This window comes from Meriones unguiculatus, chromosome 21 (assembly GCF_030254825.1).
Source record: "Meriones unguiculatus strain TT.TT164.6M chromosome 21, Bangor_MerUng_6.1, whole genome shotgun sequence".
In the NCBI taxonomy this organism is placed as follows: domain Eukaryota; kingdom Metazoa; phylum Chordata; class Mammalia; order Rodentia; family Muridae; genus Meriones; species Meriones unguiculatus.
In genome coordinates this window covers 22,219,807-22,236,779 of record NC_083368.1, presented here as the reverse complement: position 1 = coordinate 22,236,779, position 16,973 = coordinate 22,219,807, and the positions used below count along the sequence as shown (strand labels likewise).

The following is a 16,973-nucleotide window of genomic DNA, read 5'->3' as shown; positions in this document are numbered from 1 at the left end:
CACTTATGCACAAACCAATCTGTCGGCAGAATCCCCTAAATCTCTGTTTTTTGAATTAATGTATGGAATAGAGAATCACAATTGATTATTGGAGAGAAAGCAAATAGATATGTCAAAATGGGGGTGGGGGCGGGAGACGGAGAGGAAACAGTTGAAACGAACATAATAAGATGCTATTTGTGGAATTGCTTTAACATGTCAGGATTTGAATAAGTAGAAACACAGCCTTTCAACTTAATTTACATGACAGCCTCCCCAAAGGAAGATGAACTAAAGACTCTGGAAACAAGTGTCCTTGCTGTTCTTCCATTGCACCTTTTGTGCATTCTTTCACAAACTGTCTTGGAGGTTGGATAGGTTAGAGGCAATCTTCCTATTCATGTTTTAGTAATTTTAAAATTAACTCCTCTCTGCTACTTTTCAGTTACTGATAACTAAGTCTGTAATTTAAACATCCAGAATGCTACATTTTAAAAGAAATCTGACAGAAAAAAAAGTTGAGAAATATTAAACGTAAAAGAAATAGGTTAAAACCCAATGCTATCTTTAATATCAGTTAAAATAACATTCTTTTAATCAGAATTTTGGTAGCTAAATAACCATATTAGAAGTTACGGCCACAGCTCTAGAGCAGAAGAGGACCTGTTGCCTTGTGATATTTTCTTGCTCTGTCTTTAAGAGGTCATCTCTCAATTGTGAAATATTGCTATCTTAAATTTTCCTAATCATTTTTACCTTTACAACCTTCTGGCTTTGCCAAGATGAAAGTATTTATGGTTTATTTTAAAGTAATGAATCTCAAGATCTTGTCTTGAGATCAATGGAATAATGAATTTTATTTCTCATTTAATGTTCATGATAGAAAATCTGAGAAGTCCACATTTTGCTTTAAAAATAAAAATAATACATTCATTATCTTAAGCCACCTAGTTCATGGATTTAAAAAAATATTGGGCTCAGGAACATAATTCATTCATCATTAACATAGTGAGCTGTCACTGTAAATGTCATTTTTATTTCCTTGAATGAGGGGATGAGATGAGAGCCATACCCAAGCTTTATTAATACATGTCTTGGGTTGATCCCAGAGTGTTTCTATCTAAATGTCCATAAGCCTATGCCTAGAAGCTTTTAGCCTCCATGCAATCTTATCTTTTGCAAGCCCGGACCTTAAAGGCTTTAGCTTCCAACCTCTGTAGGCTAAACTAGGTCTAGAATGTTTTCAGCCTCTGAGACTGCTGAATAAGCTCACCCTTTGTAGTTCTTTTTGAACTCTGGCTGGCTGGTTCAACTCATCTGTTCTGGATCAACACTCCTCTCCAGGCTGACTGATCCAAACTGGCTTCTCTACACTTCTTATTGAATTGCTCTACCTAGAAAATACTGCGTCTGAACTTCACAAAACTGGATTACATGAACTCAACTGCACTCAACTGAACTACACTGAACTGTATTGTCCTCCCAAACTCTACTGTACTGTCTCCATGAATTCTCTTGTTCTCTCTTTTTTTTCAGTGCTATCATATTTAAATAAGTGATTTTATTAAACTCTACTTACTAAAGTTCCTTTAAAGGCAGATTAATGCTGAAACAAAGTTTTATGAATTCTATGACTTATGTCTTTCTTCAGTTTCTTTATTTGCTAAACAGTTACAACTCTATTTTAGCAATCATCACAGGCAATGCAGTTATAGTGATCAAGAGAAACACAGATTTTATTCAATATAATTTAGAGTCTAGATGGAAAAAACATTGTGAAGTTCCTCTACAAATTATTATATGAAAATGATTCAACAAGTAACTACAGACTGAGATAAGTGTTTGGTAAGGACAACTAACATTTAAAAAAAGCTTGTAAGAATGATTCTGACTAGTCATATCATAACATTTATAATGCCAGCACTTGATAGGTGGAAACAGAAGGGTCTGGAGTCATCTTCTGCTACATAGAAAATTAGATTTTCATAGTACACTAGGGTACATGAGAACTTTCCCAGAAAATAAAAAAGACTAAGAAAATATGAAGAGGAAGAAAGAAATAGAGAGAAAGAGAAAGGGACACACACACACACACACACATGCTCACACACACACACCAGGAGAAGAAGGGAAAGAAGGAAAAAGGAAAGGGGTGAATTGGGGGGGAAGAGGGGGTTTGCTGATACTAAAGCAAAACAGAACAAAATTTAAGAAGTTCCCTAGAGAACACACATTTGAACAAGCACACATAATTAACATATATGACTTAAGCAAGAAGGAGGAATAGAAAGAAACCACTGGAGATAAACACAAGAGAAAGTGTGCCATGCAAAAGTAAAAGACTTGAACAAGAAGGCCTTTATAAAGACATGTGAAAAGCACAGTATGGGGGGGGGGAATGTAAGTGTACAGAGTGTGATAGTGTAATGCCAGGTTCACGGAATCCTCAGAGACCACCAGGAAATGACTCGATGCAATAGCAAGAGAGCTTTATTACAAGAGCAATTGAACTTGGGACTGAAGTCTCACTGATGCAGCAGTAGAGAAGTGGGACCCCGATTCCTGAGTGAGCAGGGTTTTTAAAGGGAAAGTTTGTGGTTAGAGGGTTTCCATGACAGCAAGCAGGGGGACACATGTTTCTATGACAGCAAATGGGGGGGGCATATGTCCTTGATGTAAAAGTTAGAGGGGTGAGGTGACCTTCCCTAAGGCACAATTGCCTAAGGCACATGATCACAATTGCTATTTTTCTAAACTATATCTGAAACCTTGGGGAGAATTTTCCCACCTGATTCCCAACCGATTCTCATTAATTATTGCCAGGGAGATTGTCTCTATTTTCTATGAAGCATTTATTCTTTAATATTTCCTGGAAGCTATTGCTAGGAGAGTTAACTTTGTTTTCTGCCAAGTGTACATTGTGTGATATTTCCTAGTACCTGAATTCAGCTCCCTGTCAAGATGGCTCTTTATTTCAAAATGGAGTTATACTCAGGCTATTATACCCAGGCTAACTTAAACTCTTCAATACAAGCATAGTGAATGGTATGTCCACTGAGGTCTCGTAATCTCTTGCTCTCTCTTTGCACTGCTCTTAAGTAGCTTCTCTCTCCTGTCTGTTCTCTTGAGAGTTGGCTGCATTCTATCTCTGACTCATTCTGTCAAATCTTTCTCAGATTCATCGCTTTGTCTGTCCCTAAATTAGACATCGCTGTTGGGGATTAAAGCTGTGTACTTAATTCCATCCAGAGGAATTATGGGTGTGTTTTCAAGTTAGTGGGATTAAAGGAGTATACTAAGGATATGTCTGTATTCCAGACAGCTCACACAGACCTGAACATAATCCCTTGTCAAGGCAGCCATGTTACTGGATTAAAATTTCACTACATGCCCCATTTCATTGGATGAAACAATAAAAAAAAAACAAGTTTATTGTTGGACCTTTCACCACCACTATAAATTATTCAGTGGAATAATTTTCTCCCTTGTATTACAAGGAGCCCTTAAAGGCTATTGAGAATGGGCTTCTCTTCAATGGAACCTACCTTCATTCTGGGTAAAAACATAATATTCTTATCTGCTTCAAAGATTAGAACATTATGTAACATTGTCTCTTTCCCTAAAAGTTAATCCAGGTCAGTTTGTCAGTTTCTGAGCTAGCTAAGAGATTTCCCCCACCCCTCAAGAAGATAAAGTAAGGGAAAGACTAATTATCTCCTTAAAGGCATAACCCACTTCTTCTTCCCCCCAAATTCCCTCTGTTTGGTGCCTTATGGAGTTGCTGACCTGCAAGTCTGTTGACTCTGCCTGTTTTTTTCTGAATCCTAACTCCAGTGCTGAACATGCTGGCCTAACTCTAAAGGCATAGTCTTCCCTCTTCCTTTTCTAAATGTCCTGTTTCCCCGTGACTGCTGAGATTCACAGCTTGCCTGTCCTTTTGTATTTTCTCAAACTCTAACAAAATTATTCCAAAGCTTCCCACTGGGTATGTTTTTAAATTTTTATTATCGTGATGTCAGTGCCCCCAAGTTTCATTCCAAATCTCTAGCAGAACGCATGCCTTTCCTTTTTGACCTCTATCCAATGGACCACAAAGATATCCTCCGACCTTTCTTCCCTCAGCTTATCCCACTATCCTGGCCTCTATCATCAGCAGGCACTCCCTGTGAGCATACCAGCTGACCAGGCCAAAAACAGGTAAGCCAACTGACATAGCTCCCTGTCTTCCTCCAAACCTGGTCTCCAAGACACATCCCTGTCTCACATGGGATGACATACACATTTCATAAAGAGCGTCAATGCAAACATGTTTTGAGGTTTGTTGTACTCATATGGCTGAATTAACTATAATATGAAAACTTTTTCGAATGCATAATTATGGCAAAATATATATGAGTTGATGTCAGACTCTTAAAGTCTTGCTTCAGTGCTGGTACTGAAAAATGAGTTGAACCAAGTTTCATTTTTTTGTTTTTTTCACAGGTTGTTTTCCTGTCATCTGTGAAGCCTGCAGGGACACTCCATAAACCATTAAATAAATGGTAATCAACTTACCATCTACAGACCAGAGAGGTTAGGTATAGAGGAAGGGATGAGGGAAGACATATGGATTACCATGAGAGGGGGAAATATAATAGATTTTATGAGTGGACTGTGGGCAGGGGAGGATGGCAATACAAAATGGAAACAGGTACATCAGGTGGGGAGAGAGAGAAAAAATGTGTTGAGGGAGGGAATACAGGGAGAGACAGCTGAAAGCAAGGGACATCCGAGGGACAATATGGAAACCCAGTGCAGCAGTAACTTACTGAAATATATAAAGGCAATCCTAATGACGTCTCCCGACGATGGGGCAGAAGGAGTTCTAACTGGCCATCTGTTGTCACCAAAGGAAGTTTGTCTTACGAGGACTGGGTTTGTATTCAACTTAGTTCCTGGCCAAAGAGATCACATGATAATCCTCAAACAACCCAAGCTATTGCATTTGCAAAGATAATGAGTTACTGTTTGCAAACTGACAGTGTGGCCCAATACCCACCCAGCTCATTGAATATGGGGAAAATCAAGCTGGTGCCTAAATGGAGTTTTTACCCCTATGTTCTAGTGTCTTTGGTGTGAAAAGGTACTGTACAGGCTACCAAAAGTGAAATGTAAACACCAACCCAACCATAAAACCTTTGACCTACAATCTGTCTAACTTGAGGGATATGCTAGGGCAATGGTGGCACAGAACATGTGGAAGAGGCCAAGCAATGTCTGATGTGACTGCCCACTCCATGAGATAGAACCTGTACCCAACACTGCTTGGCTTCCAGGAACCAGAGACTAAATGGCCCCGAAACATATGATAAAACCAAACACTACTGGTCTTCAAAAGAAAAGTATTAATAAAAGGACTCCTAATGATATTCTGTTATGCTCATAGATCAGTGCCTTATTCAGTCTTCATCAGAGAAGCTACCTACTGCAGCAGACAAAAATAGATCCAAAGACCCCTAACCAGACATTATGCAGAAAAAAAGGAGTCCTTGGAGAACACGGCTCTAAATGGTATATCTCCATCAAATCTCTCTCCTCTGCAGTCAGAGAACACTGTGGAAGAGGAGACAGAAAGAGTGTAAGATCCAGAGTGAATGGAGGAAACCAAGAGAACAACATCCTCTGATCAACTGAACAAAGCCACATGAACTCAAAGAGATAGAGGCAGGAGGCACATGGCCAACATGGGTCTGCACCAGGTCCTCAGCATCTATATTATAGCTTTTAGCTTAGTATCTTTAGGAACTTGTGAGTATGTAAATGAGTGAGTTGCTGATTCTTGTGCCTTCTCTTGGGCCTCTTTTCCTTCTGTTGGTTTGCTTTGTCCAGCCTTGATGTGATGGTTTTTTTTTGTTTTATCTTATTATATTTTATTTTGTCCTCTTTGGCTGTTATCGCTTAAAAAAGTATTTTGTAATGAAAGAAAGAAAGAGAGTGGGTCTAGAGGGAGGTGGAGAACAACTGGGAGAAGTAGAGGGAGAGGAAACTGTAATCAGGATGTATTGTGTGAGAAAATAATCTATTTTCAATAAAATGAGAAAAGTCAAATCTGACATTAGAAATTCTTTGGGTTGTAATAAAGGAATCTCATCTGCACATCAAAAACTGAATAAAGCTACTAGGTTGTTTCATATTAATTTAATTTTATTTTAATTAATGTTTTTGACATTAGAAATGTGTACTGGGTGATAAAATTAGGGAAGACGACCTGTGTTAGCATCCTATGATATACTGAATAGCTCACTGTTTTGGTATGATTTTAAATATGTCTGTCACAGTGATTCAGGTAAATTTTGAATACTTCTGAGACAGCCATGCATAAAGAATAAATTAGGAACCCAAGACTCCATTTTGCTTGGACAGCATGCACACAGAAACCTGTTGGTAACTTAGAATCCCACTCCAAACAATGGAATATGTGTCTCCTCTCAAAATCTCCCCTTCCTTGGACAGTGTCTATCAGTCTTCCCACTATGACCAGATATGAGAGTACAGAACAATCTTGCCAACCAGGTATTAAATATATGGATACTAAGGCAAACTATGTCCTCTGAATGAACTTCTATGGGAAAAAATCATATTTACCAATTTATTCCTATGCACAATTGGGCATGCTTATGATTTAAGTTATATGCATTGCAGGAATTTATGCTGTTTGGTAACCAAGCCCTTCTTCTCTTGAACTTTCTAAAAGGAAGCCCACAGTGTAGGGAGTGTGTTGAGATAATCCTTACTGAAGCCCAATAGAGAACTGCAAGTGGGGCATCAGTAACTCCTATGGCTCCTTGAAAGATCCTGATCCACTGCATGCAGTGTGGATCCAATAGGAACTCTTAGCACACTAGTGAAGTCTCAAAATAGATCCGTGGCTAAGGCAGTGACTGTTTCCGCCTTCTTTATAGAAGTCTCCTGACATGACCTTGCTTCCAACTCCCCCACCCATATTTCCTTATAGTTGAATCAACATGATTAATAGTTATTGGTGCTTGAAGCCAGCATGGGGTGGTCTGATTGGCTCTTCAATGCTAAAAAGGCTTTTACACTGTGTGATGAAGTTAGACCTGCAACTTGAGTCTGGTCTCTGGAGTCTGAGTCTAGGGATTCTGCATGGGGCCCATTGCCCCTCCCCTGGTTTCTGAGTCCCATACCCAAGCAATAATTGAAACCCTTGAATAAGCTTTTATTTAAGTGGCCTGCTGTGTTTTTTAACAATGTATTCAGTGTTTAAGACCACTGTGTTGACTAAAGTTACCTTGCTACCTTAAAAAATGACAGTAAAAACAAAGTAAAATTTTATGAACAAGACAAAGAACAAATTTCCTCATTAGCATACAAACCCAATAGGCCCTGCCACAGAGTTTATGATAATTCTTAAAATTGTTCTAAACTTGACTTTTCTAGCTGCTTTTGCTAATCTCTCGGGGCATTTTTCTCATCCAAATGCCAAAATTAAGCAAACCAACCTTCAGGTGGGTATTTGCTCCTCTGCCTTCCACAGGTGCTTGGTCTTATCATCTTAATGATATTCTGCCATCAATAGAAACGCCTTCATTATTTAAGAATACTACTATTTTTTTTTTAATTTTTATCTATTGAGACAGAGCATTGTGTCTTTTGGATTGGTCTGGACTTCATTATCAAATCCAGGCTAGCCTCAAACTTTCTGTCGTCTTGGCTTAGTCTGAGAGTTGGGATTATAGGTGTATAGCATCATGACCAGCCAAGGAATACTCTTTTGAGTAGAGTGTGTGTGTGTGTGTGTGTGTCTGTGTGTGTGTATGTATGTATTTCTGTGATGATTACAGGATTAGGCCTTAGGTGTTCAGGTCTCTACACTAGCCAACATTAAAATATACATCTATGGAGGAGAAATGATCTTATGTAGTTTATATAAAAATTTTCTTTATCTGAGGTTAAAAAGAAAGTGCATGGCTACAGGATGTCCTGGATTCTACACCTAAAAGTGGTTGAACTAGAATATTTTGTTACAAGTATTTTAACACAATAGAAAAAAATATAACCCAAATGTTAAAGCAATGCTGTTCTGTGTAAGTACAACTGTGTTAGAAAATGGAACTCATGCTTATTTCCACAGCTTAGATACAGGGTGAGTTTGTGAAGTGGAAAAAAAAATAGAGTGAGACACTGATGTCTCCTCACTTTCTCTTTTGCTCCAGCCTGCTCTCAGCCTGTGCTCCACTGAATCCAACCATACAGAGTTTGGAGTTTTAGCCTCTTTTACTTATACTTAAATCAGGGTCCTGAACTGGGTGACTTTATCTGGGATAGAGGAATCAGTCCTTAAGGGATGCCCAAAGTTCTGGGGAATATTTTGTTGACATCAACTTTAATAACCAAAGCAGACTTAAATGTTGACATTCTTGCGTATGAAAATGAGGGTGTGTGTGTGTGTGTGTGTGTGTGTGTGTGTGTGTGAGCGTGATGTACACATGTGTATGCAGGTCAGGTTCAGAGGTTTAGTTCATTACTGTCATGGAAGCATGGTATCTCCTGGGCTGACATGGTCTTGGAGATGTAGTGGAGAGTTCTACATCTAGATATGCAGACAGCAGAAAGAGAGAGCACCATTGGGTTAGGCTTGGGCCTCTAAAATGCCAAAGCCAATTCATTTTCCTAAACTATGGCCCACCAACAAGGCCACACCACCCAGTCGTGTCACCCCCTAGGGGCCTATGGCAGCCATTTCATTCCAACCATCAGATCCCTCATTCACATACACAGAGGACAGTTGAATACATTGAGTATCTGGTTCTAACATAATCCAGTATGTTACCTTGAGACAGAGTCTCTTACTGAACTTACAGCTAGGGTGGCAGCCAGAAAGCTATGATTATTTCCCTGTCTCATTTCCCCCACAGTGTGTAAAGGAGATTGACAGGCATTGTGTGTGATCGCACACCTGCCTATCTCTCTATATAGATGCTTGGGATCCTAAGTCTGTTCCTTTTGCTCTTACCCACGAATGCATCCCACTAGGCCTATATTTTTTTTTAATGTGAAGAAAAATTTAAGCCTCAGTAGAAAAACTAAATCATACTCTTTGAGTTTTGCAACTCCAAGTTCAATGAAAGCTATTTTTAAATTATATAAATTATCAGTAACTAATGGAAATTCTCAAAAACATTGTTTCTTGAAAAGTTCATTTTCTATATGGAGAAATTCTCCCTTTATTCCACTCTCCCCTCTACTTGTGGAAAAACAATTCTGTATTCATTTCCACATTTACATAAAAATTACTGATTTATAAATTGTCTGCTCTTTGGATTCTTAGTTTGAGCCAGCTTTAACATCTGCCTTGTTCTTTCATTGATTATGAGTTAAATAACATTTTAAACACCTGTTCATTTTTCAAATGCACACAAGAATCATGATTCTACTCCTTTGTAAAAATGGCATATTATCAAAGATAAGGGAAAACATTTATTTGTTGTTCACAAAAGAAGAAAAGCAAAATATAAAATAGGTTGTTACTTAGTCTTGTTTAATCAGTAGAAGAAAGCTAACACTGGAAATTGTAATCTTTAATATATTCTATGTTATTAACTGCATTGTGTATATATCAAAATACTGACATGTTTACCCAGATACATTGCTGTCTTTGAAGCCATTTCTTAATCAGAAATGTAAGCTGTCACTTATCTTTTAACCAAAATTTTAAAAGAACATGCAGTAGCACTCATAGGTAGCATCACCTTTTTAAGAGAAAATTATTATTTTCTACTTATTCTATAAGTAACATGTATATTTCTATATACTATTTTATATGTAATGTATTAAGGAAAAATGTAGTAAAAACTAACAATAGTTGAGCAACTAAAATTCAAACTAAGTTTAATAAAATATGATCAGCCTATTGTCTATACAAACAAAATATAAAATATAAAGCTCTTATTCTCCCTTAAAAATTTACTGCTAATACAAATGTGTGTGTGTGTGTGTGTGTGTGTGTGTGTGTGTGTGTGTGTATGCATGTGCCAAGAGACAGGAAATGTGTGGGAGGCATTTCTGAGCTTTGATTTTCAAAATGCATGCTTTAGCTTTTACAGTGTCTTTAATAAGCACTTTTGAGATGAAGTGAACATTTCCTTAAAAATGTAATGATGCAAATATAAAAAGAAATCACGTAACTATCAGGTTGCCAGGGAGAAATACAGTCTGCATTAGTTGTTCCGGAAACAAATGACTCAGAAATTTGATTACCTGCGTGACCTAGAACATATTCAAAGGCCAATCAAGGCTTCTACATACAAGCTACTATGACATATTCATCACATTTCACATATCCAGATACTTAATGACATTGATTGAGATGGTCAATGTTGAAGCTAATGTACAATAAACCTGCTTAGTAGCTAGGTCTCTGGGGGAGGCCTTGCCAAGATCTTTCATTCTCTTGGCTTCTCCATGTTAGGTGGCTGTATTATTTTTTTTTTTTTCATCAATTACACTTTATTCATTCTGCATCCCCCCATAAGCCCCTCCCTCCTCCCATCCCAATCCCACCCTCCCTCCTCCCTCTGCTTGCATGCCACTCCCCAAGTCCACTAATAGGGGAGGTTCTCCTCTCCTTTCTGATCTTAGTCTGTCAGTTCACATCAAAAGTGGCTGTATTGTCCTCTACTGTGGCCTGGTAAGGCTGCTCCCCCCCCCCCCCAGAGGGAGGTGATCAAAGAGCAGGCCAATCAGATTATGTCAGAGGCAGTCCCTCTTCACATTACTATGTAACCCAATTGGACTCTGAACTGCCCTGGGCTACATCTGTGCAGGCCCAGGGCAGTTCTAGGCTGTATTATTCTTTAGGTGACTGTATTGTTCTTTAGAGAAATTGAATCATTAGTGGATATATACTTACCTATTTAACCACCCATCTATTCCTTCATCATCTATCTTTCTCCATACAAATTTGAAATATGCATATCTAATAGATATGGAAATATATGTGAATGGAATTGGCTCATGTTTTTATGGAGTCTAACAAGTTCTATGTGATCTGCAATTAGCAAAGTGACAGTCCAGAATCAGCACTTCAATCTGAAGGCTAGTAGGTGCATAACCCAGAGATATTTCTCTTTGATTTCAAAAATAGGATAAATGTTGTTTTTATTTCCCAGATGTGACTGTTGTTTCGGAGACTTACTGTTGAATACACTCACCCTTTCTAGGTCTTTTGAACTCTGACTGGCTGGTTCAACTAAACTATTCTGACTCTATGTCCTCTCTAAGCTGACTGATTCAAATTGGCTTCTTTCAGCTTCTTATTGAATTGCTCCGCTTGACCTCATACTAACTTTGGCAATATGTTCTAATTTTCTGGTCACTTCTTATCTATTCTCTGGCTTCAACTGCCTCTGCATGAACTCATGAATGAACTCAACTCTAGCGCACTGCACTCACTTAACTGAACTCAACCCTACTCACCTGAGCTGATCGAACTGAGCCAAACTACCATGATCTAAACTGCCACTGCACTGTCTCTCATCTGACTCCCCACTGTCTATCAGCTGAATGACCTCGACTGAATTGACAGTCCACTCTACCGAACTTCTTCAGTACTGTACGGTACTGAACTCTACTTATTTCTCAACTGTACTGTCTTCTCTATTGGGCTCTCCACTATACTGTCTTCTCTACTTCTTCTCTCCGTTGTACCCCACTCTAGTCTCTCAGCTCTACAGTACTGATCTTAAGTAGTTTCTCTTCCCTGTCTGTTCTCATGAGAGTTGGGTGTATCCTATTCTGTCAAGTCTTTCTCTGATTTGTCATATTTTCTTACCCTCAGTCAGACTCACTCTTAAATATGACTGCCTCCTTTTACCAACTAACCTTATCTGTATTGTTACGGGTTAAACGTTTATACTAAGGATATGTCTGTATTCCATCCAGGTCATACTGTAATCTGCCATGTGTCTGCATTCTCTGCAGACCAAGAAGGTCTTTAGATGTGATTCCTTGCCAGAGCAGCCATGTTGTTGGTTTAAAATTCCTCTACAAAAAGGAAAGAGCTTGGGTTTCAGATCAACTCACTCAGACAAGAGAATTTCCTTCTTACTCAAAGAAGTGTCAGCCCATTTATTCCATCAGGCCCATGGACCATCTATACTCAGTTCCAATCCATCTAGAAGCACTCACAGAAACACATGCAAATAGAATTTGACCAGATGCCTAGGCACCACGGTCCACTCAAGTCAATTATAAAATTAACTATCACAGGAGATTCACAGGAGCCTGTTTTTTTTTGTGTTAACACATCTGTATGAACATATTCTAAAATTCTGCCTCTCTAGATGAAAGGAGTCTAAGAATGTTCATTTGTACCCATTGTTTCTAGTCAGAGTTAGCATTTACATATTTAAATAGCTTAAATGTAGAAAGCAGGTAGTCTGTTGGCCACTCATTTACATTTGATTTTGAATAAAGAAGAAAATATTTACTTTGCAGTATAGTGTTCTTGGTATCTATTCAGTGATTCTAGAAAAAGGAGGAAGATAAAACATTATTTCTTCTGGGAAGTAATGTATATAGAGGAAAATTGGGATGAAGAAATATACTATATAACAAAGATAAAGAAATAAGAATCAATATTTTTATTGTGTTTGTTATAGCTCCAATAATCTCACAGAACTTTTCATAAACTGAATCACTAAATTTTCACAATAACCCTATTTATAGGCTTAGTGATTCCTGATTCATAAAGAAGGTCTTAAGAACTATGGTTAGAAATGAAACTGTGATCTATTTGATTTTGAACACACTATATCTATACAATCTATCATCTTCTCTACTCTTGCCCTTTTTTCCAAAATATAAAATATGCTAAATGCCAAGTATTTTTCTATGTGTTCTTCTTCTGTTTCTTACTAGTTTAAACCACTCTTTAGACTTCTTAGCAAATAATACCTTCAGAGTTAATATGCATGCACGTACGCATATACCTTTTCGTTAAACCCTGTCATTATGAATACAGTCTAGAATCTGGCCTCTACTAGATCAACTCCTATGATTAAGATTCTTGACTCACAAAATTAGAGAGCAGAACTTGTATCCATGGTGACTCCACGATGAGCTGACACCTGGCAAAGCTCACTCGGAAACATCTTGTCAGCCTCTTTAAGAAAAGCACATGAAAGAGAAACAGGATAATGAAAAATCCATTGAACAGCAACTCTCACATAACAGAAGTAAAAAAAAAAAAAAAAGAACCAAACACATGTTTATTTCCTGTGTCCAAATTATTGTGGAAGCAAAGATGAACAAAATATAGCTCTTACTCTCATAGGGCAAGGGTTTTTGATTAGAAGAAATATAAATATATATATATATTAAGACCTGAGTATGTATCACCTGAGGATTCTTTAAATTCTGTGTGTATGTGTGTGTGCTTTTGTGTGTATCTCCAATGCATTCCTGTGTGGTTGCTCATTCACAGGAACAGCTTGTGGAGTTCAGAGAAGGACCTCTATCATAAATATTCAGCCACATTCTACTTTGTATTAGAAAGAGGATGTCTTATTGGCCTTGAACTTCGCTAGTTCAGTAGCAAATAGGACGGGTTAGCTGGCTTTCATGATTCCAGTGTTCCTACAATCTTACCATCCTGGGATTACAGACTTATGCTGCCATGCCATGCCTTTTATATGGATCCTAGTAATCTATACTCAGTCCTTGTGTGTATAAGTAACTAATTTATTGCCTGAACAATTTCCTCAGTTTTGTTATATGTTCTCATAACTCTTATAGTTTTCTTTTGTATTCACCATCACATTGTATTTAAAAGACAGTTAAAAATTTCCTGTGGTAGTAATCAAACACCCTACCACTGAGCTATTTCTCTAACCAGATAAATTTAATTTTATAGCAAGACAGGGTTTTACTAAATTCTTCAGGCAGCCCTTAATTCCCTATATAGCGAAGGCAGAGCTTTATCTTGTGGTCATTCTGAGGACTTGAGTAGATGGGATTACAGATATGCACATCATGCCCAGTGAGTTATTTACTTAATTAGTCCATTACTCTCCAGTAGACCATACATAGAGGAGACAGAAACTTTCTCTCTTCATCTAATGTTTAATAAAACTTAAACATATAACTTGTTGAAAACAGAATAAATTATTCAAAGATTTGGTCCAGGGAGAGTAGAAAGGAAGCAATAATACAGGTCTGTGAATTCAGAAATAATTAGGTTGGTATAGATGTAAAAGTTTTCAGAAATTACAAGAAAACTTTGAATTAAACATGATTACTTTTTAGGTCCTGGTGGCTTAGGTAGAGCGAGAAGCAAGAAGGACTCATGCTGATGGGTTGGTTGCATTTTTCCCACTTATAGCCATCATGAGAATTGCTCAGGGTTGAGGACAGAACTTAAACCACCAACAGGGATGGAGTAGGACCAGCAGCAAAGGAAATATAAAAGGGAAAGAAAGCCTGAGGGCAGAGATTCCAACGGTAAGTAATGGGAATACTGTTTGTTATAAACTAGCCTATGAAAATTTGCTTCGCTAAGGTGATTTGTTCTTGCATTTCTATGCTATTCGATGGATCATGTTCCACTAGAACCTGGACCTGAGTGATGAGCAACGGTATACCTGGAGGGAGCACTTTTCATCTGCTTATATATGATTTTGACAGGTTCTTCATCATTCCTGCTTTTTTAAAAAAATTCCTTTCTAGTATAAATATAATTTAGGCTGATTTTGCATTATTGTGTGTCACTGTGCATGTTGTGTGTGACAGAGAATGCAAGAACAGTACATATATGGTTGTCAGGGGCAACTTTTGAGAGTCCATTCTCTCCTTTCACTGTGTCCCCAAAATTAAACTTAGATCATGTGTATTGTTCAGCAAGAGCATCTAATGGCTGAGCCATTACAATGGCTTCCAAATTTCAGTCTAGAACCACAGGCTTCATTTTCATTGTCTTCCTTTCCATATTGGTCCATCTTTGACGAAGGAATCCTTCATTGAAGATATGAACATCTTCCCTATCTTCTTCAACATCTCTTGCCATCATTCCTTGCACAGTTAACACCCATTTCTCTACTCTCACCTCGTTCACTAGGCTGATTCCCATATGGAATTCTTTTGACTTCTCTTCCATTTTCCTACCACGAACCAAATACTTTTCAACATGAAAGTCCTAGAATACCTTCCTCATAAACATAAAACATCACCAGAGCTCCAGACCAGCTCACTCTGTTATTCTCGAATCACTTCCTACTACTGATGTCTGCAGTGTGCAGACTCACCTCATAGCTTTTAGACAGAACTGCAGAGGACAGACAAACTTAACATTCTGTGCAGCCCCATTATGATAATGTAAATTAACATTTCCCTTGATGCCTATTTTATTACTACTTTTCTTAGTGGAAAACATTTGTTCTACACTGGGAATAGCTGGGGACATTTAACTAGGCTAACTTGATTTTATGTTGGCCATGCAGTCATCTATACTATACTGCCTGCCACATTCCTTTAGGAGAAGCATAGCACCAAGGGGAGATGTTGGGCTATGGGTCACGCCTGTACTGCACGATTTTCCATTCTGAGGTCCTCAGGTTCTCCTCTCACATTTTTTCTTATCAGAGATTTAGTGCTTGCAGATTTTGTTCCTGGGATCAGAAGAAAAGAAAATATTTTTCTGGTTGTTTAGGCCTGAATTCTCTGAAGAATTGCCACTTAAATAGAGATTTTCTTTACATCCTTTCTGCTTTTGCTGTGTAGAAGCCTTAAATTAATTGGAAAGGACTTCATTCATTGATAATCTTTTGTTCATTAGTGTATTCCTGTGGGTGCTTCCAATTTTCACTTCATATAGCTACAGGTAATCATGTGCCTGGCATACAGTAAGGTCTTTGTAAATACTATTGAGTGAGTTGGCAGCAATGGAGGGTATAAATGACATTAAAAAAAAAAGTCGTATAAAGGAAGAGCCCTTTTAGCTTCAAAAAACGCAACACATAATGTAAAAAGATGCTTTCACATTTGTAGAAATGTTATGAATCAAAATGTTATTCATGGTTGAAGTACCACAAAATATCAGAAGTAACTTCAGGAAAAAAATGCTTTTGTTTTTTGAGACAGGATCTCGCAAACACTGTAGCATTCATATCTTTGTAGATATGAATAAATTCACTATCGTTTTCAGCATCTCTTGCCATTGTTCCTCATACAGTTGACAATGTTTCTCTACTCTCACCTTGCTCACTAGACTGATTCCCACATGGAATTCTTTAGACTGCTCTTCTACCCTCATATCTGAACCAAATACTTTCCAATATGAAAGCATTTTTTAGGTCTTATCATCTTTGATATCAGACCACCTCCAAGCTCTGGCTGATGACCTGGAACTCACTCTGTAGAACAGGTTGGATGAAAACTCAGAGACCCACCTGCCTCTGCCTCCAAGTTTGGGGATTAAAGGCACATTGAATTACACTTAGCTAAGAAAAACTGTATAGCATATAAGTTATCAAAAAGTACACAATCTATATCTCACTTCACAATCTCTTGCCAAAGTTATTCTGGACTAAACACTAGTATTTTCCTGAAAGCCTCAAGCATGTTCAATTAGAGAAATGTAAGAGAATTTTATTCGCATTTTTCTCCTTTGTGGCTTTTGTTTTTTCATAGTCTCAATTGCCTTTTCTATTTAAAAGTTTTTTTTCTTATCATAATTTCTATTTACTTTTCAACTAATGAAGTTTGTTTGCCTTTAATTCGTGCTCTTCTCCTGCCATGTTCCCAATGTATATTTGTGAAAAAGAGTAGGCCTGGCCCAGTATAATGAATAGTTTCAATTGTCAGCTCAACACAATTTGTAATCAATTACCTGCTTTGAGTTTCAAAGAAGGATGTTCTAGATCACACTAACCTATGGGCATGTCTGCAAGGGATCGTCCTGATCCCACCCTTCACCCCAAATTGATATGAGAAGACCC

The 16,973-nt window shown here is 37.9% G+C and overlaps 1 long non-coding RNA gene across 2 annotated transcripts in view; it reads left to right on the top strand.

The window, feature by feature from the left end:
* The window catches only part of LOC132649775 (uncharacterized), a 40,225-nt gene extending 34,159 nt beyond the window's left edge, over positions 1-6,066 (top strand). The window contains exons 4-5 of one of the 2 annotated variants that reach the window (XR_009588297.1): positions 4,462-4,520; positions 5,562-6,066. This is a non-coding gene — a long non-coding RNA (uncharacterized LOC132649775). Of the gene's footprint in view, positions 1-4,461; positions 4,521-5,404 lie in introns of both variants that reach the window. The other variant, XR_009588298.1, reaches the window with a different exon arrangement.
* Positions 6,067-16,973: the final 10,907 nt, after the last annotated feature.